This window comes from Tasmannia lanceolata, unplaced genomic scaffold, assembly GCF_043159265.1.
Source record: "Tasmannia lanceolata isolate RefF3 unplaced genomic scaffold, GAP_Taslan_0.1 ptg000012l, whole genome shotgun sequence".
In the NCBI taxonomy this organism is placed as follows: Eukaryota; Viridiplantae; Streptophyta; class Magnoliopsida; order Canellales; family Winteraceae; genus Tasmannia; species Tasmannia lanceolata.
Window position 1 is genome coordinate 4,095,923 of NW_027518689.1, and position 21,083 is coordinate 4,117,005.

The 21,083-nt window shown below is 36.5% G+C and overlaps 2 long non-coding RNA genes across 2 annotated transcripts in view; both read left to right on the plus strand.

Annotated features, from left to right (window-relative positions):
* The window catches only part of LOC143887558 (uncharacterized), a 115,677-nt gene that overhangs the window by 6,269 nt on the left and 88,325 nt on the right, over positions 1-21,083 (plus strand). The window lies entirely within an intron of this gene.
* On the plus strand, positions 194-1,739 carry LOC143887038 (uncharacterized). The gene is made up of 2 exons (XR_013253998.1): positions 194-263; positions 351-1,739. It is a non-coding gene; the product is annotated as an uncharacterized LOC143887038 (long non-coding RNA).

The window sequence follows — 21,083 nt, forward strand, 5'->3', positions numbered from 1 at the left end:
AAAGTGGTTTGCCAAAGAGTCCAGACTATTGTACGGTTTCCATTACTTTCTCTGGCGGCAAAGCTCACAGCCGAATTGGAGCAGCAACGAGATCATGCTCGGTCTGTTGAGGTCATTTGATTCTTAATCTTGAAATTTATTTGGCTACCCTTTTTACCTCCTTATTAATTCTCCTTTTTTCATTTATTTTTATGAATTCTCGCTCACAACTTCTTGCATATGTTCAAGCAGCTGAGAGTAAAACTGAAAAAATGGCTTGTAAGGTTAGTTTAAGAATTTTCTTTCTCATCTTTTTGAAGTGATTTGCAGGTAAGAGACTAATATTTGAAGGTTTTTTCTCTAATGTGCAGGGTAGTTGCAGTTATTTGTCAGTTGAAAACACCATCTAAGGTATATCCTCTGCGATTACGTACAATGGGTCCGGGGCCTGGGCAGTATGTCTTAAAAGCCCTAACCCATGAAAGGCAGCCAATCTCCATGACCATTGATGATGTTTTCCACTGGATTGGCTAGGCCCTACTAGCCCTGAGCTTGAGGCCGTACCTGCGTAGGGCTCTCACTTTAGATGTGATTCATTTGTTTGTCCCATCATAAGTAGGCAGTGCCCAAAAATCTTTTTAAATTGAGGATCCAAGCACTTAGATATATTTAAATGTAATATAGACAACTTGGAAAGAAAATTACGACTTTTTTGCCTCAACAAATAAAAGGGTTAGAATCATGATATGGAATAGATTTTTGGGCACAACCTATCTATAGGAGGGTATGCAAGTAATCTTTATTTTTTATCTACTACTTTATTGTTCAATAAGTGGTTTATATAATATGGATGTGTATTGTAATATAAATAATATCCCTACAAGAAGAAGAAAATTAAAGTGGGGTCCTCATATTTAGATGTCGTTCATTTGAAGGTTGGCCGTGCCCCAAAAAATATTCTCCAAAAGTTGATACAAACCCTCAAAGTTAAAAAAAAAATGGCAACATTAAAATCGTCCACATAAAACCCTTAACAAATAAAGGGCTTAAATCATCCTACGGTCAAAATTTTAGGGGCACGACCTATCTACAACAAGAGTATGCAAGTAATTTTTATTTTTTATATAAATCATTAACGTTTTATAAGTGATGATCTTATATGTGCATGAGTATGTATTTCGATGAGAATACATGGAGTCTCACAAACAAGGTGGGTGAGGGCAAATCAAATATAAGGAGACTCAGGCAGCTGAGGTAAACATAATTCATTTTATATCAAAATTTCTGACATCCAGAGAAGTTTTACTTATTATGTGGGATCCTGATTCTTGGCAATGGAGAAAAAGTGTTTGAACAAGCCTGAACGAAGACCCTTTTGGAGAACTTATGCATGATTGTGTAGTATGTATGTATGTACTTGTTTGTAGGGCTCATGTATGTTTCTTCTATGAGTCACAACTTATCTAACAATGTAAAGGTCTGTGTGAGTGGTCTAAACCATCTTGTTGTTGGTGTGAGGTCCGTGTGAGGATTTTAAACCATCTTGTTCTTAGTGGTTTGTAAAAATTCTCAAGTCTAGACCGTTATACGGTTTCGATTACTTCCTCTGGTAGCAAAGCTCAAAGCTGAATTGGAAGGAGTCGCAGCAACAGCTAGATCATGCTTGATGTGTAGAGGACATTTGATTCTTAGTCCTGTAATTTATTTGGCACATTGTCAAGTACCCTTTTTTCCTCCTTATTAATTCTCATTTTTTTGTCTTCAGGAATTTTCGCTCACAACTTCTTGAATAGGTTCAAGCAACTGAGAGTAAAACTGAAAGTGGCTATTAAGGTTAGTTTAAGAACTCTTTCTCATCTGTTTTAGTGATTTTGCAGATGATAGAGTAATATTTGATGGTTTTTTACCTAATGTGAAGGGTAGTTGCTGTTATTTGTCACTTGAAAGCTCACAAGCTGCCATCTGAGGCCTATGATTACTTTCAATGGGTCCCGGGCCACTTGTCTATGCCCTAACCCACGGTCGAACCATATAGGTTCATTGACCCTAACCAATCCCTTAGCAACCCCCCATACTAGCAGGGTAACCGTCCTAGGGGATTAGTCAAGATAATATTAGGCATTGATCTTTTAGTTTCGCATTGAACCTCACAAGTTTCATTGGTAGGAGTGGGGTTCTCCACAAGATCGGCTAGGCTCACAATCGTTTGGCATAATCTTAAACGAACACAATTAATTGGTAGGCCTCGTCCCAAAAATCCCCAGTATGATGATTCAAACTCCCAATTATATTTTATGTCACTTAAACGACTTAAAAGGTTCAAAATAACAACATAAAAATCTCCAAAAATAAAAAAATGACAACATAAAAACATCCCACAAATAAAAGGGTTAGAATCATCTTATAGAGAAGATTTTTGGGACATGGCCTATCGATAACGAGGGAATGCAAGTAGTCTTTATTTTTTTTTATAAATGGCGGTTTTATATGATACAACAATGTATTTCAATTTAAATGCATCCACAACAAACAGCATGGGGCCCCCCATATTCAGATGTGATTCATTTGTTTGTCCCCATTGTGCCCAAAAATCATTTTCAAATTGATGATCCAAGCCCTTTATAGTCAGTTTAGAAAGTTCGAAAAATGACAAAAAATTTAACATCCACAAATCAAAGGGTTAGAATCATATTATGGAAAAGATTTTTGGGGAGGGAATATAAGTAATCTTTATTTTAATATGAATGTAGATGTCATTCATTTGTTGGTCCCCGCCATGGGTTGGTCGTGCTCCAAAAATATTCTCCATATGATGATACAAACCTTCAAATGTTCAATAAATTCATTTCAAAAAATGGCAACATAAAAAAAAAAAACTCTACAAATAAAAAAATGATAAAATAAAAAACCTTTCACAAATAAAAGGATTAAAATCATCCTATGGTGAAAATTTTAGGGGCACGACCTATCTAAAACGAGAGTATGGAAGTAAATTTTAATTTTATTTATACAAAACATTATTTATTTACAAGTGATGATATCATATGATACATGAGTGTGTATTTCGACGTAAATACATGCCAACAAAATGTAAAGTGGGGACCTTATATTTTAGATTTCATAAAATCTTGGTCCTCAGCATAGGAAGCACATGCCCCAAAAATCGTCTCCCTAAGATGATTCAAAATACCCTCTGATCTATGTAACATTGACGACTTAGAAACTTCAAAAAAAAAAAAAAAAATGACAGCATAAAACCAACCAGAAATAGTAACATAAACCCATCCACAAATCAAAGGGCGATGATATTTTCAGTCCCCCAGCAGTACGCATGCGCCCCCTTTATAATGTGAACAGTGGGCAAACTTAACTCTTTTTGATGTCCGATCAAGTTAAAAGGGGAGCGTATGCGTACTGCAGGGGGAGTGAAAATATCATTGCCCAAATCAAATGTTTAAAAATCATCCTATAGATATAAGATTTTTGGGGCACGTACAACGAGTGAATGCAACTGTTCTTCACCATTGGTAGGCCTCATCCCAAAAATCCATCTCCATATGATAATTTTTGGCAAGTGATCTTTTTTTTTTTTTTTTTGTCTATTATTTGATAAGTGGCGATTTTATATGATACATCAGTATACTTAGAACAAGCATGAATGATTTTGGAGAACTTATGCATGATTGTGTAGGCTTGTGTTTGTATGTAGTATGTACCTTCTGGGGTCTAAACCTTCTTGTTCTTGTTTGTACATATGTTCTTGCGTATTTGTGTATGTATGTATGTTTCTTGTTTGTGGGACTCATGTAGTTCTATGAGAGTCACAACTTATGTAACAATGTAAAGGGTCTGTGTGAGTGGACTAAACCATCTTGTTCTTGGTGTGAGGTCTCTGTGTGAGGGTTTTAAACCATCTTGTTCTTAGTGGTTTGTAAAAATTCTCAAGTCTAGACCGTTGTACGGTTTCGATCTTCCTCTAGTAGAAAAGCTCAAAGCCGAATTGGAAAGGAGTCGCAGCAGTGGCTAGATCATGCTCGGTGTGTAGAGGACATTTGATTCTTAGTCTCGAAATTTTATTTGGCACATTGTCAAGTATCCTTTTTACCTCCTTATTAATTCTCATTTTTTTTGGTCTATCTTCAGGAATTTTCACTCACAAGTTCTTGAATAGAGAGTAAAACTGAAAGTGGCGATTTTGTAGAACTCTTTCTCATCTATTGTAGTGATTTTGTAGATGATAGACTAATTTGAAGGTGCTGTTGTGCAGGGTAATTTGAAGTTGCTATTGTAGGTGTTCTCCACAGGATCAGCTAGGTTTTGACGCCCTAGCCAATAATCATGCATGGTTCATTCAATGTAGAATTTATCCATGTATTGTAGACAAGCCCCACAGCGATCTGTTCGTTTGAGATTATGTGAACGTAAATTTGAGTCCAATAACTGGTTCTTGGGCTCCCTATCGAGTGGCCTGGTCCCAAAAATCCATCTCCTATGATGATTCAAACCCTCAAATAAAATCATGTCACATAGACAACTTAAAATGTTCAAAAGAACAACATAAAAATCTACAAAAAAATGGCAACATAAAAAAAAATCCAAAAATCATCTTATAGAGAAGATTTTTGGGACATGTCCTATTGATCGATACCGAGGGTATGCAAGTAATCTTTATTTTTATTTTTTTAACTACAAGTAATCTTTATAAATGGCGGTTTTATATGATACAACTGTGAGTAATTGGGACTCTTCAGGAATTCTCAAGCAGCTGAGAGACTAATATTTGAAGGTTTTTTCAGGAATTCTCACTCACGACAACTGAAAGTGGCTGGTAAGGTCAGTTTAAGAACTCTCTTTCTTATCTTTTTCTAGTGATTTGCAGATAAGAGACTAATATTTGAAGGTTTTTTCTCTAATATTTGCAGCTATTTGTCAGTTGAAAAGCTCGCAATTGGTCATCTAAGGTATATCCGTTGTGATTACGTACAATGGGTCCGGGGGCCTGGGTAGTATGTCTTGGCCCTAACCCATGAAAGGCACCATTTAAGGTAGGGGGTAGCTATACAAGCAGAGTAACCAATCCTAGGGTTTATTCAACCCATGAAAGGCAGCCAATCTCCATAGGGTACACCACCATTTTAGGGGCACGAACCTCTACAACAAGAGTATGCTAGTAATTTTTATTTTTTATATAAAACATTAACGTGATGATATTATATGATACATGAGTGTGTCTTTCGATGAAAATACATGGAGTCTCACAGACAACGTGGGTGAGAGCAACTCAAATATATGGAGAAAAAGTGTTACAACAAGCCTGAATGAAGACCCTTTTGGAGAACTTATGCATGATTGTGTAGGCTTGTGTATGTATGTACTCTGTACCTATTTCTGGGGTCTATCTTGTTCTTGTTTGTATGTATGTTCTTGTTTGTGGGGCTCATGTATGTATGTAACAATGTAACAATGTAAAGGGTCTGTGTGAGTGGTCTAAGCCATCATCTTGTTCTTGGTGTGAGGTCTCTGTGTGTGAGGGTTTTAAACCATCTTGTTCTTAGTGGTTTGTAAAAAATCTCAAGTCCAGACCGTCTACTTCATCTGGTAGCAAAGCTCAAAGCCAAATTGGAAGGAGTCGCAGCAGCGGCTAGATCATGCTAGTCTCGAAATTTTTTGGCACGTTGTCAAGTACCCTTATTAATTCTCATTTTTTTTTGTCTATCTTCAGGTTAGTTTTAGAACTCTCTCTCATCTATTCTAGTCATTTTGTAGATGATGGACTAATATCTGAAGGTGCTGTTATTTGTGCAGGGCTCACAAGGCCATCTGAGGTATATCCTCCATACTATTACTTTCAATGGGTCCCAGGCAGCTATGTCTAGGCCCTAGGCCCAAGCCCACGGTCAGTTAAATCATATAGGTTCATTGACCCTAGAGGCTCAGGGCCTAGCCCCCTAGTAACCCATACAAGCAAGGTAACCATGGATCCTAAGGGTTTATTCAATATAATATTACTATATTAGGCCTAGATCTTTTAGTTTCGTGTTGAACCTCACAATTTTCATTGGCACCGCATGTGGTGTAACCACCATTGGTACAAGCATGGTTTATCCATGTATTGTAGACAAGCCCCACAGAGAGATCTGTTCATTTCATATTATGTGAACAACATAAAAATCTACAAAAATAAAAAAATGACAACATAAAAAATCCACAAATCGTCTTAAAGAGAAGATAACGGGGGAATGCAAGTAATCTTTTTTTTTTTTTTTTGTCTATTATTTGATAGGTGGCGATTTTATGTGATACATCAGTATACTTACAAAAGTAAAGTGGCGCCCTCATACTTAGATGCGAGTCATTTGTTTCTTTTTAAATTGATGATCCAAGCGCTGAGATAAATTTAAATGTAACAAGATGGCTTAGAAAGTTTTTAAAAATGGCAATAAAAACCTCAAGAAAATTTTAAAAAAAAATACAACTTAAAAGCATCTACGAATCATAGGGTTAGAATCTTCCTTTCGAAAAGTTTTTTGGGCAAGACCTATGGTACAACTGAAAGTGGCTATTAAGGTTAGTTTAAGAACTCTTTCTCATCTGTTTTAGTGAAGGGTAGTTGCTGTTATTTGTCACTTGAAAGCTCACAAGCTGCCATCTGAGGTAGTGCAATTATCAAAAGATGGTAGTGCCAACATCAGTAGCCTATCGCTTTTCAAGAAATTAATTCAAAATCACCCCAAGCCGTTGGATCATCTCAAAATTAAACCACCCAAATTCAAACAAAGTTGACCGTTTGGTCAAGAAAAAAGTCAAAAATTAAAAATACCCGACGGCTAAGATTTCAAAAGGTGATTTCTAGCCGTTAGATTCTAAATATCAGATGGTACCGTTTGGCCTCTCCTTGTTTTGAATTTGAAAGGCTCCAAGAGGAAAGAAAGTTGAAGAGAGAGAGAGAGAGAGAGAGAGAGAGAGAGAGAGAGAGAGAGAGAGCGGTCTTGAGCCTTGATTTCATGGCGTCAAGGACAAGAGGTACTTTCTCTCACATTTCCTCTGTTTTGACACCAAGTTCGTTTTAAATGTTTCTAAACCCATTAACAGTTTAGTTTCTACCAAAACCCATTTCACCAGAGCTTGTGGGCTTTCAAGAAACCCTTTTATTCTAGGATATTATAAAATGAGAGCTGAGATTATTAAGGCTCTGTGAAAACCCTAGCTCTCAACTCTCTAAATTGAAATCCATTTTATATATGCATTCCTCTCTTTGCATCTAATTTCTGTCTTGAATTTTATTCATCTATCAAATAGTATCAGTTCCTTTTGTCCATAATCTCCCTTTTCAATCTCTTCATCTGCGTTCTGTTTTCAGATACTTTTGCACTTAACTTGCAAATGCCTATCTAAAATTGTTGTGGCTAAGAAGATTAATTTTAAGACTACAATTTTCAGATGTTTATGGCTAAAATTGTTTCATTGTTTGTCTATTTTCAGGAATTCTCCCTCACAACTGAGAGTAAAACTGAAAAGTGGCTAGTATGGTTAGTTTAAGAACTCTCTTTCTCATCTTTTTTTATGTGATTCATTTGCTCGTCCCACCATAAGTGGCAGTTCCCAAAAATCTTTTTAAATTGATGTGATTCATTTGTTCGTCCCACCGTAAGTGGCAGTGCCCAAAAATCTTTTTAAATTGATGATCCAAGTCCTTAGATAGATTTAAATGTAATATAGACAACTTGGAAAGATGAAAACAATGACAAAATAAAAACCTCAAAAAAATTAAAAAAAATTACAACTTAAAAGCGTCCACAAATCAAAGGGTTAGAATCATGATATGGAATAGATTTTTGGGCACAACCTATCTATTGGAGGGTATGCAAGTAATCTTTATTTTTTATCTACTACTTTATTGTTTTATAAGTAGTTTATATAATATGGATGTGTATTTAGAAGTGGGGTCCCCATATTTAGATGTTATTTCATTTGTGGGGTCCCCATATTTTAGATGTGTATTTAGAGCCAACCCCCTCTAGTGTTAGTTGTTACTACTCTCTATTCACACCACAAGGGGGTGGCCCAGGGAAGAAAAGAGGGACTAATATTTAGATGTCGTTCATTTGTGGGTCCCCATATTTTAGATGTGTATTTAGTTAGGGCCAACCCCCTCTAGTATATTAGTTACCACTCTCTATTTACACCACAAGGGGGCGGCCCAGGGAAGAAAATAGGGACTAATATATATTGCTCCTGATATTTGCACTTCAAATGTCTTTGCGTTTTTAATTGGCTTAGCTTTTTATGAAACTGTAAAAACCTTTGAGCTGTTTAATTTATCAAAACATGGTAGTGCCAACATCAGTAGCCTTAATCTTTTCAAGAAATTAATTCAAAATCACCCAAACGGGCTCCAAGTCTAAAAAGAACTTTCTAGCCGTTAGATCATCTCAAAATTAAACCATCCAAATTCAAACAAAGTTGACCGTTTGCTCAAGAAAAAAGTCATAAAAATTCAAAATACCCTACAATTTCCAAAGGTGTTTTCTAGCCGTTAGCTTCTAAATATCGGATGGTCAAAATTCAAAAGAAATTGGCCGTTGGCCTCTCCTTGTTTTGAATTTAAAATGCTGGAAGAAGTTGAAATCGGTCTTGAGCCTTGATTTCATGATGTCAAGGACAAGAGGTACTTTCTCTCACATTTCCTTTATTTTGACAACAAGTTCTAACATTTTGTTTTACATGTTTCTAAACCCAATTAACACTTTAGTTTATGATGTTTCTCTGGTTCTTCTGAAATCTTTTAAGCCTGCTAGCCCTTCGAATTCTCATTGGTTTTCTCTGTTGATGGGTTTTCTTTCTGTAACCTTTTTTAGTTTTTTTCTTCTTCTAGAATGTGTATGTGTTTTACCAGAGCTTCTGGGGGCTTTCAAGAAACCCTTTTATTCTAGGATATTATAAAAAGAGAGCTGAGATGAAGACCCTAGCTCTCAACTCTCTAAATTGAAATCCATTTTATATATGCATTCCCTCTCTTTGCATCTAATTTCTTTCTTGAATTTTTATTCAGCTTACAAATAATATCGGTTCCTTTTGTCCATAGTCTCAGTCTGAGTTACGTTTTCAGACATTTTTGCACTTAACTTGCAAATTCCTATCTAAAATTGTTGTGGCTAAGAAGTTTAATTTTAAGACATCCTGGACTACAATTTTCAGATGTTTATGGTTTGGAACAAAAATATCATGCTACTAATATGCCCATCTTCTTCTTTTAATTGGGCATCCAATGTGCATAAATCAGTTGTAGGAAAGATACATTGTGTACCCAAACAATGTACACATTGTTTCTTTGTTTGCAGGCAAATTTTCATACTGGAATTTTGCAGTGCAGGCAAATTCTCTCTCTCTCTCTCTCTCTCTCTTGATAACTACGTGACATGGACTCACAGACAAAGGCCAATATGTGGGTGAGAAGCAAATCAAATACAGGGAGATATTTGGGCAGCTAAGGTAAACGTATAGTAATTCATTTTATATCAAATTTTCTGACACCCAGAGAAATTTTATTTATTAGGTGGGATTATTTGTGGTAATTGTAGATCATTGACAGACTCTGCAGCAGAGAAAAAGTTGAAGAACAAGCTTGAATGGAGACCCCTAAAGCACCACAGTAGGTTCTTTTGAGTTACAACTTATGTATGTTTGTGTGGGCCTGTGTGAGTAGTGTATGTATGTTCTGTGAGTCACAACTCATGTAACAGTGTGATGGTCTGTGTGAGTGGTTTATGTATGTATGAGTCACAACTGGAGTAAACTGAAATTTATTTGGTGTAAAGCTCACAGCTGAATTGTAAGGAGTCGCAGCAGCGGCAAAATCATGCCTCGGTATGTTGAGGACATTTGATTCTTAGTCTTGAAATTTATTTGGCGCAATTTCAAGTACCCTTTTCCTCCTTATTAATTCTCCTTTTTCATCTATCTTCAGGAATTCTCTCTCACGACTTCTTGAAAGCAGCTGAGAGTAAAAACTAAGGTTAGTTTACGAACTAGATCATCTTTTTTAGTGATTTTGCAGATCATAGACTAATATCTGAAGGTTTTTTCTCTGATATGTAGGGTAGTGCGGTTATTTGTCACTAAAAGCTCACAAGCTCGAACTTTATTATTGCTCATCTTTTTTAGTGATTTTGCAGATGATAGACTAAAATCTGAAGGTTTTTTCTCTGATGTGTAGGGTAGTTGCGGTTATTTGTCACTTAAAAGCTCACAAGCTGTGAGGTATGTGGAATGTATACCTCAATATGAATACATGCCCAACAAAAAAGGAAGTGTGCCCTCACATTAAAATGCCATGCATTTTTGTTCCTCACCATAGGTAGGTTGTGTCCCAAAAATCATCTACCTGTGATGATTCAAACCCTCAAATTTCATGTCACTCTTAAAGGTTCAAAATAACAACAACATAAAAATCTGCACACACAAAAAAAAAATGATAACATTAAAAAAATACCCACAAATCGAAGGAGGGTTAAAATCATCTGAAAGAGAAGATTTTTGGGACATGACCTATATCGATCATGGGGAATGGAAGTAATCTTTATTTGTTGTCTATTATTTTATAAGTGGCGCCTAGGTAGGCAGTGCCCAAAAATCTTTTTAAATTGATGATCCAGGCCCTTAGATAAATTTAAATGTAACAAAGACGGCTTGGAAAGTTTGAAAAAATGACAATAAAAACGTCAAAAAAATTTAAAAAATACAACTTAAAAGCCTCCACAAAAATCTTTTAAACTGACGACCCAAGCCCTTAGATAAATTTAAATGTAACAAAGACGGGCTTAGAAAGTGTTTAAAAAATGAGAATAAAAACCTCAAAAAAAAATACAAATTACACAAATCGGGGTCATCCTTTGGAAAAGATTTTTGGGCACGAACTATGGTGTAAGGCAAGTAATCTTTATTTTTTATCTACTCTATTGTTCTATTAGTGAAGATTTGTTGGATAATGATCCTTTGGTTTTTTAGCACGACCTATGGTGTAAGGCAAGTAATCTTTATTTTTTATCTACTATATTGTTCTATTAGTGAAGATTTGTTGGATAATGATATTTTTTTTATGCGAGAGTTTGTATATCGACATAAATACATGGACCCAAAGACAAAGGTGCGGTACATCGGGGTGAGAGCAAATCAATTACAAGGAGACTCAAAGATCAGTGAGGGTTATGTTTGGGCAGCTGAGGTAAATCTTCCGACATCCAGAAAAGTTTTACTTATTAGGTGGGGTCCTGTTTTGTGGTAATTCTAGATCAGTGGCAATGGAGAAAAAGTTGTAGAACAAGCTTGAATGGAGAGACCCCTAACATCACACTAGGTTCTTTTGAGCCACAACTTATGTTTGTTTGTGTGGCTTATGCATGTGTGTATCTTCTATATGAGTCACAGCTTATGTAACTGTGAAGGTTTGTGAGAGTGGTTTATGTTTGTATGAGTCCCAACTTATGTATGTTCTTGTTTGTGGGGCTTATGTATGTCATACTAGGAGACTCAAAGATCAGTGAGAGTTATGTTTGGGCAGCTGAGGTAAAGTTTTACTTATTAGGTGGGGGGTCCTGTTTTGTGAGATTTCTAGATCAGTGAGAGTTACGGCAATGGAGAAAAAGTTGTAGAACAAGCTTGAATGGAGAGACCCCTAAAGCACCACACTAGGTTCTTATGAGTCACAACTTATGTATGTTTGTGTGGCTTATGCATGATCTTCTATGAGTCACAGCTTATGTAACACTGTGAAGGTATGTGAGAGTGGTTTATGTATGTATGTATGAGTCCCAACTTATGTATGTTCTTGTTTGTGGGGCTTGTGTATGTCTTCTATGAGTCACAACTTATGTAACACTGTGGAAGGTATGTGTGTGAGTTAATGTATGTATGTATGAGTCCCAACTGAAAGATGGAATAAACTGAAAGTGGTTTGCAAAAAAGTACCCAAGTCTAGCAGCAAAGCTCACAGCCGAATTGGAAGGAGTTGCAGTGGCAAAATCATGCTCGGTATGTTGACGATATTTGATTCTTAGTCTTGAAATTTATTTGGCGTGCATTGTCAATTTTCTTCTATTTTCAGGAATTCTCACTTCCTTATTAATTCTCCTTTTTTCGTCTATTTTCAGGAAATCTCACTCACGACAACTCGAATATTCAAGCAGCTGAGAGACTAATATTTGAAGGTTTTTTCAGGAATTCTCACTCAGGACAACTGGAAGTGGCTAGTAAGGTCAGTTTAAGAACTCTCTTTCTTATCTTTTTCTACTGATTGGTAGATAAAGAGATATTTGAAGGTTTTTTCTCTAATGTGCAGGGTAGTTGCACTTATTTGTCAGTTTAAAGCTCTGGTCATCTGAGGTATATCCGCTGTGATTACAGACAATGGACCTATGTATCTTGGCCCTAATCACAAACCCCCCCCCCCCCCCCCCCCGCCCCCCCGGGGGTAACTGTACAAGCAGAGTAACAGAGTTTATTCAACCCATGAAAGGCAGCCAATCTCACCATTGATGGTGTTTTCCACTGGATTTGCTAGGCCCTACTAGCCCCGGGCTTGAGGCCGTACCTGCATAGGTCCCTCACTTTTAGATGTGATTCATTTGTTTGTCCCATCATAAATAAGTAGGCAGTGCCCAAACATCATTTTAAATTGATGATCCAAGCCCTTCGATATATTTAAATGTAAATATAGACAACTTGGAAAGACGGAAACAATGACAAAATAAACACCTCCAAAAAATAAAAATAAAAATTACAACTTAAAAGCGTATGGAATAGATTTTTGGGCACAACCTATAGGGGTAATGCAAGTAATCTTTATTTTTTATCTCTTTATTGTTCTACAAGTGGTTTATATTTAGATGGATATGTATTTTAATATAAATAAATATCCTTACAAGAAAAAGAAAATTAAAAGTGGGGTCCTCATATTTAGATGTCATTCATTTGTTGGTCCCCCCACCATAGGTGGGTTGGCCGTGCCCCAAAAATATTCTCCAAAATTTTATATGATACACATGAGTGTGTGTATTCCGATGAAAATACATGGAGTCTCACAGACAAGGTGGGTGCGAGCAAATCAAATTATAAGCAGACTTTTTGGCAGCTGAGGTAAGCATATTAGTAATTCATTTTATATCAAATTTTCTAACATCCAGAGAAGTTTTACTTATTAGAGTGGGTCTTGGCAATGGAGAAAAAGTGTTAGAACAAGCATGAATGATTTTGGAGAACTTATGCATGATTGTGTAGGCTTGTGTTTGTATGTAGTATGTACCTTCTGGGGTCTAAACCTTCTTGTTCTTGTTTGTACATATGTTCTTGCGTATTTGTGTATGTATGTATGTTTCTTGTTTGTGGGGCTCATGTAGTTCTATGAGAGTCACAACTTATGTAACAATGTAAAGGGTCTGTGTGAGTGGACTAAACCATCTTGTTCTTGGTGTGAGGTCTCTGTGTGAGCGTTTTAAACCATCTTGTTCTTAGTGGTTTGTAAAAATTCTCAAGTCTAGACCGTTGTACGGTTTCGATCTTCCTCTGGTAGAAAAGCTCAAAGACGAATTGGAAAGGAGTCGCAGCAGTGGCTAGATCATGCTCGGTGTGTAGAGGACATTTGATTCTTAGTCTCGAAATTTTATTTGGCACATTGTCAAGTATCCTTTTTACCTCCTTATTAATTCTCATTTTTTTTGGTCTATTTTCAGGAATTTTCACTCACAAGTTCTTGAATAGAGAGTAAAACTGAAAGTGGCGATTTTGTAGAACTCTTTCTCATCTATTGTAGTGATTTTGTAGATGATAGACTAATTTGAAGGTGCTGTTGTGCAGGGTAATTTGAAGTTGCTATTGTAGGTGTTCTCCACAGGATCAGCTAGGTTTGACGCCCTAGCCAATAATCATGCATGGTTCATTCAATGTAGAATTTATCCATGTATTGTAGACAAGCCCCACAGCGATCTGTTCGTTTGAGATTATGTGAACGTAAATTTGAGTCCAATAACTGGTTCTTGGGCTCCCTATCGAGTGGCCTGGTCCCAAAAATCCATCTCCTATGATGATTCAAACCCTCAAATAAAATCATGTCACATAGACAACTTAAAATGTTCAAAAGAACAACATAAAAATCTACAAAAAAATGGCACAATAAAAAAAATCCAAAAATCATCTTATAGAGAAGATTTTTGGGACATGTCCTATTGATCCATACTGAGGGTATGCAAGTAATCTTTATTTTTATTTTTTTAACTACAAGTAATCTTTATAAATGGCGGTTTTATATGATACAACTGTGAGTAATTGGGACTCTTCAGGAATTCTCAAGCAGCTGAGAGACTAATATTTGAAGGTTTTTTCAGGAATTCTCACTCACGACAACTGAAAGTGGCTAGTAAGGTCAGTTTAAGAACTCTCTTTCTTATCTTTTTCTAGTGATTTGCAGATAAGAGACTAATATTTGAAGGTTTTTTCTCTAATATTTGCAGCTATTTGTCAGTTGAAAAGCTCGCAATTGGTCATCTAAGGTATATCCGTTGTGATTACGTACAATGGGTCCGGGGGCCTGGGTAGTATGTCTTGGCCCTAACCCATGAAAGGCACCATTTAAGGTAGGGGGTAGCTATACAAGCAGAGTAACCAATCCTAGGGTTTATTCAACCCATGAAAGGCAGCCAATCTCCATAGGGTACACCACCATTTTAGGGGCACGAACCTCTACAACAAGAGTATGCTAGTAATTTTTATTTTTTATATAAAACATTAACGTGATGATATTATATGATACGTGAGTGTGTCTTTCGATGAAAATACATGGAGTCTCACAGACAACGTGGGTGAGAGCAACTCAAATATATGGAGAAAAAGTGTTACAACAAGCCTGAATGAAGACCCTTTTGGAGAACTTATGCATGATTGTGTAGGCTTGTGTATGTATGTAGTCTGTACCTATTTCTGGGGTCTATCTTGTTCTTGTTTGTATGTATGTTCTTGTTTGTGGGGCTCATGTATGTATGTAACAATGTAACAATGTAAAGGGTCTGTGTGAGTGGTCTAAGCCATCATCTTGTTCTTGGTGTGAGGTCTCTGTGTGTGAGGGTTTTAAACCATCTTGTTCTTAGTGGTTTGTAAAAAATCTCAAGTCCAGACCGTCTACTTCATCTGGTAGCAAAGCTCAAAGTCAAATTGGAAGGAGTCGCAGCAGCGGCTAGATCGTTCTAGTCTCGAAATTTTTTGGCACGTTGTCAAGTACCCTTTTTTTACCTCCTTATTAATTCTCATTTTTTTTTGTCTATCTTCAGGTTAGTTTTAGAACTCTCTCTCATCTATTCTAGTCATTTTGTAGATGATGGACTAATATCTGAAGGTGCTATTATTTGTGCAGGGCTCACAAGGCCATCTGAGGTATATCCTCCATACTATTACTTTCAATGGGTCCCAGGCCGCTATGTCTAGGCCCTAGGCCCGAGCCCACGGTCAGTCAAACCATATAGGTTCATTGACCCTAGAGGCCCGGGGCCTAGCCCCCTAGTAACCCATACAAGCAAGGTAACCATGGATCCTAAGGGTTTATTCAATATAATATTACTATATTAGGCCTAGATCTTTTAGTTTCGTGTTGAACCTCACAATTTTCATTGGCACCGCGTGCGGTGTAACCACCATTGGTACAAGCATGGTTTATCCATGTATTGTAGACAAGCCCCACAGAGAGATCTGTTCATTTCATATTATGTGAACATATTGTGAGTCCAAAACCAAATATTGGACTCAAAAGTAAACGTAAATTTAAGTCCAATAATTGGTTCTTGGGATCCTAATCGGTTGAACAAACATGTCCTTACTCTTCTCGACGTGAATAGGCACACATGTTATACTTCCAACATAAATACATGCCCAACAAAAAACATGTAAAGTGTGGTCCTCACCGATAGGCCTCGTCCCAAAATTCCATCTCCATATGATGATTCAAACCCTCAAAATATATTTCATGTCCAAAAGTTTAAAATAACAACATAATAAGTCTACAAAAAATTAAAAAAATGGCAACATAAAAACAACCACAAATCATCTTAAAGAGTAGATTTTTGGGACATGACCTATCGATAACGGGGAATGCACTTATCTTTATTTTTTGTCTATTATTCTATTGTTTGATAAGTGGCAAATATAATACGTCAATAATCAATATACTTAAAAAAGTAAAGGGGGGGCCTCATATTTAGATGTGATTCATTTGTTTCTCCCCACCGTAGGTAGGCAGTGCCCAAAAATCTTTTTAAATTGATGATCCAAGCCCTTAGATAAATTTAAATGTAACAAAGACAGCTTAGAAAGTTAAATAAAAATGGCAATAAAAACCTCAAAAAAATTAAAAAAAATACAGCTTAAAAGCTTCCACAAATCAAAGGGTTAGAATCTTCCTTTGGAAAAGATTTTTCGGCATGATCTATGGTATAAGGAGGGAATTCAAGTAATATTTATTTTTTATCTATTATTTTGTTCTATAAGTGAAGATTTTATATTTTATGATGCGTGAGGTGTAATGATATATTCCTTGGATGTGGTATGATATATTATGATGCATAATGATATTTATGATGTGTGAGTGTATATTTCGACATAAATACATGGACTCAAAAACAAAGGTCATGGGTGAGAGCAAATCAATTGCAAGGAGACTTGGCTGCGGAGGTAAAAATATACAGTAATTCATTTTATATCAAATTTTCTGACATCCAGAAAAGTTTTACTTATTAGATGGGATCCAGATTTGTGGTATTTAGTGGCAATGGAGAAAAAATTGTTGAACAAGCTTGAATGGAGACCCTAAAGCACCCCACACAGGTTTTTGTGGGTTTGTGTATGTATGTTTCTATTTGTGGGCCTAATGTTCTTGTTTGTGGGGGGCTGTATGTTCTATGAGTCGCAACTTATGTAGTACTATGAAATGAAGGTCTGTGTGAGTGGTCTAAAGTCTAAACTATTTTTTTCTTAGTTTCAGTGGTTTATGTATATAATAAATGTTGTATGAATCACAACTTATGTAACACTATGTAAGGTCTATGTGAATGGTTTAAACCATCTTGTTCATGTTGTGGGGGTCTAAGTTCCAGCTGAAGATTTCTGCGATTGAGAGTAAACTGAAAGTGGTTTGCAAAGCTCACAGCGGAATTGGAAGTAGTCGCAGCAGCAACGAGAGATAATGCTCGGTCTGTTGAGGTCATTTGATTCTTAATCTTGAAATTTATTTGGCTCATTGTCAAGTACCCTTTTTACCTCCATATTAATTCTCCTTTTTTTCATTTATTTTCAGGAATTCCCGCACACAACTTCTTGAATATTGTTCAAACAGTCGAGAGTAAAACTGAAAAAGTGGCTATTAAGGTGGGTTTAAGAACTCTCTATCTCATTTTTTTCTATTGATTTGCACCAGGTAAAGATACTAATATTTGAAGGTTTTTTCTCTAATGTACAGGGTAGTCATGTACAAAGGGTCTGGGGCCTGGGCAGTATCTGTCTTGGCCCTAACCCAAGAAAGGCGGGGGGGGGGGGGGGGGGGTAAACTGTACAACCAGAGTAACCAATCCTAGGGTTCATTCAACCCATGAAAGGCCGCCAATCTCCATGCGGTGTAACCACCATTGTTGGTCTTTTCCATTGGATTGCCTAGGCCCTACTAGCCCAGGCTTGAGGTCGTACCTGCTTAGGGTCCTCACTTTTAGAAATGATTCATTTGTTTGTCCCACCATAAGTGGCAGTGCCCAAAAATCTTTTTAAATTTTTTTAAATTGATGATCCAAGCCCTTAGATATAGACAACTTGGAAAGATGAAAACAATGACAAAAATAAAAACCTCCAAAAAAATTTAAAAAAAATTTACAACTTAAAAGCCTCCACATCAAAGGGTTAGAATCATCATATGAAATAGATTTTTGGGAACAACCTATCTATAGGAGGGTATGCAAGTAATCTTTATTTTTTATCTACTACTTTATTGTTCTATAAGTGGTTTATATAATATGGATGTGTATTTTAATATAAATATCCCTACAAGAAAAAGAAAATTAAAAGTGGGGCCTCATATTGTTCTATAAGTGGTTTATATAATATGGATGTGTATTGTAATATAAATATATCCCCTACAAGAAAAAGAAAATTAAAAGTGGGGCCTCATATTTAGATGCCATTCATTTGTTGGTCCCCATTATAGGTTGGCCGTGCCCCAAAAATATTCTCCCAAAGTTGATACAAACCCTCAAACACATAATAAATTCAGTGTAACATTGACGACCTAGAAAGTTGCCACATAAACCCTTAACAAATAAAGGGCTTAAATCATCCTATGGTGAAAATTTTCGGGGCACGACCTTATCTACAACAAGAGTATGCAAGTAATTTTTATTTTTTATATAAAACATTAATGTTTTATAAAGTGATGATATTATATGATACATAAGTGTGTATGATACATGAGTGCGTATTTCGATGAAAATACATGGAGTCTCACAAACAAGGTGGGTGAGGTAAGTAATTCATTTTATATCAAATTTTCTGACATCCAGAGAGGTTTTACTTATTAGGTGGGATCCTGATTTGTGGTAACTAGACCAGTTCTTGGCAATGGAGAAAAAGTGTTAGAACAAGCCTGAATGAAGAGCCTTTTGTATGTATGTAGTATGTACCTATTTCTGGGGCTTATGTATGTTCTTGTTTGTGGGGCTCATGCATGTATGTTCTATGAGATTTTGTAGAGATTTTGTAGACGATAGACTAATTAATATTTGAAGGTGCTGTTATTTTGTGCAGGGTAGTTGATGTTATTTGTCACTCGAAAGCTCACAAGGCCATCTGAGGTATATCCCCCCTTACTTCTACTTTCAATGGGTGGTCCCGGGCTGCTATGTCTACGCCCTAGGCCCGAGCTCATGGTCAAATATAGGTTTATTGACCCTAGCCAATCCCTAGTAACCCATACAAGCAGGGTAACCAAGGATCCTAAGGGTTTATTCAAGATAATATTACCATATTAGGCCTAGTTCTTTTCGTTTTGCGTTGAACCTCACAATTTTCATTGGTACTGCATGGGGTGTAACCACCATTGGGGGTGTTCTCCACAGGGATCGGCTAGGCCCTAATAGCCCTAGGTTTGAGGCCATGGCAGGGTATACAAGCATGGTTTATCCATGTATTGTAGGCAAGCCCCACTGAGAGATCTGTTCATTTGAGATTGTGTGAACATGTTGTGAGTCCAAAACCAATTATTGGACTCAAAATTAAACGTAAATTTGAGTCCAATAATTTGGTTCTTGGGCTCCCTATCTAGTGGCATGTAAACTCTGGTCCCTCACCATTGTAGGCCTGGTCCCAAAATTCCATCTCCATATGATGATTCAAACCCTAAAAATATATTTCATGTCACATAGACGACTCAAAAAGTTCAAAATAACAACATAAAAGTCTACAAAAATAAAAAAATGACAACATAAAAACATTCACAAATCATCTTAAAGAGAAGATTTTTGGGATATGACCTATCGATAACGGGGGAATGCGTAATCTTTTATTTTTTGTCTATTATTCTATTGTTTGATAAGTGGCAATTTTATATGATACATCAGTATACTTACAAAAGTAAAGTGGCGCCTCATATTTAGATGCGATTCATTTGTTTGTCCCCACCCTACGTAGGCAATGCCCAAAAATCTTTTTAAATTGATCTAAACCCTTAGATAAATTTAAATGTAACAAAGATGGCTTAGAAAGTTTTAAAAAATGACAATGAAAACCTCAAAAAATTAAGAAAATACAACTTAAAAGCCTCCACAAAGCAAAGGGTTAGAATCTTCCTTTGGAAAAGATTTTTGGACACGAGAAATATTTATTTTTTATCTACTATATGGTTCTATAAGTGATGATTTTATATGATACTTGGATGTGTAATGATATTTTATGATGCGTGAGTGTGTATTTCGACATAAATACATGGACTCAAAAACAAAGGTCGGTAGATGGGTGAGAGCAAATCAATTACAAGGAGACTTGGGCAGCTGAGGTAATGTACAGTAATTCATTTTATTTCAAAATTTCTGACATCCAGAAAAGTTTTACTTATCAGATGGGATCCAGATTTGTGGCAATTAGTGACAGACTTGGCAATGGAGAAAAATTGTAGAACAAGCTTGAATGGAGACCTTAAAAAGCACCCCACACTAGGTTCTTTTGAGACCCAACTTATGTATGTGTTTGTGGGTTTGTGTATTTGTGGGGGGTTGTATGTTCTATGAGTCACAACTTATGTAGCAAAGGTCTGTGTGAGTGGTCTAAAGTCTAAACCATTTTTTTCTTAGTGTGAGTGGTTTATGTATATAAATGATGTATGAGTTTCAGCTTATGTAACACTGTGTAATAAGGTCTATGTGAATGTTTTAAACCATCAGCTTATGTAACACAGTAGTTCCAGCTGAAGATTTCTTCACTTCTCTGCGACTGAAAGTGGTTTGCAAAAAGTCCAGACTATTGTGTACGGTTTCCATTGCTTTCTGCTGCAGCAAAGCTCACAGCTGAATTGGAAGGAGTCACAGCAGCAACAAAAGATAATGATCGGTCTGTTGAGGTCATTTGATTCTTAATCTTTAAATTTATTTGGCTCATTTTCATGTACCCTTTTTACCTCCTTATTAATTCTCCTTTTTGTCATTTATTTTCAGGAATTCTCGCTCACAACTTCTTGAATAGAGTAAAACTGAAAAAGTGGCTATTAAGGTCAGTTTAAGAACTCACTTTCTCATCTTTTTTCTATTGATTTTCAGGCAAAGAGACTAATATTTGAAGGTTTTATCTCTAAGGTATATATGTACAATGGGTCCGGACCCTAACCCAAGAAAGGCACTATATAAGGTAGGGACCGGACCCTAACCCAAGAAAGGCAGGTACAATGGGTCCAGACCCTAACCCAAGAAAGGCACTATACAAGCAGAGTAACCAATCCTAGGAATGTAACCCATGAAAGGCAGCCAATCTCCATGGGGTGTAACCACCATTGATGGTGTTTTCCATTGGATTGGCTAGGCCCTACTAGCTTCAGG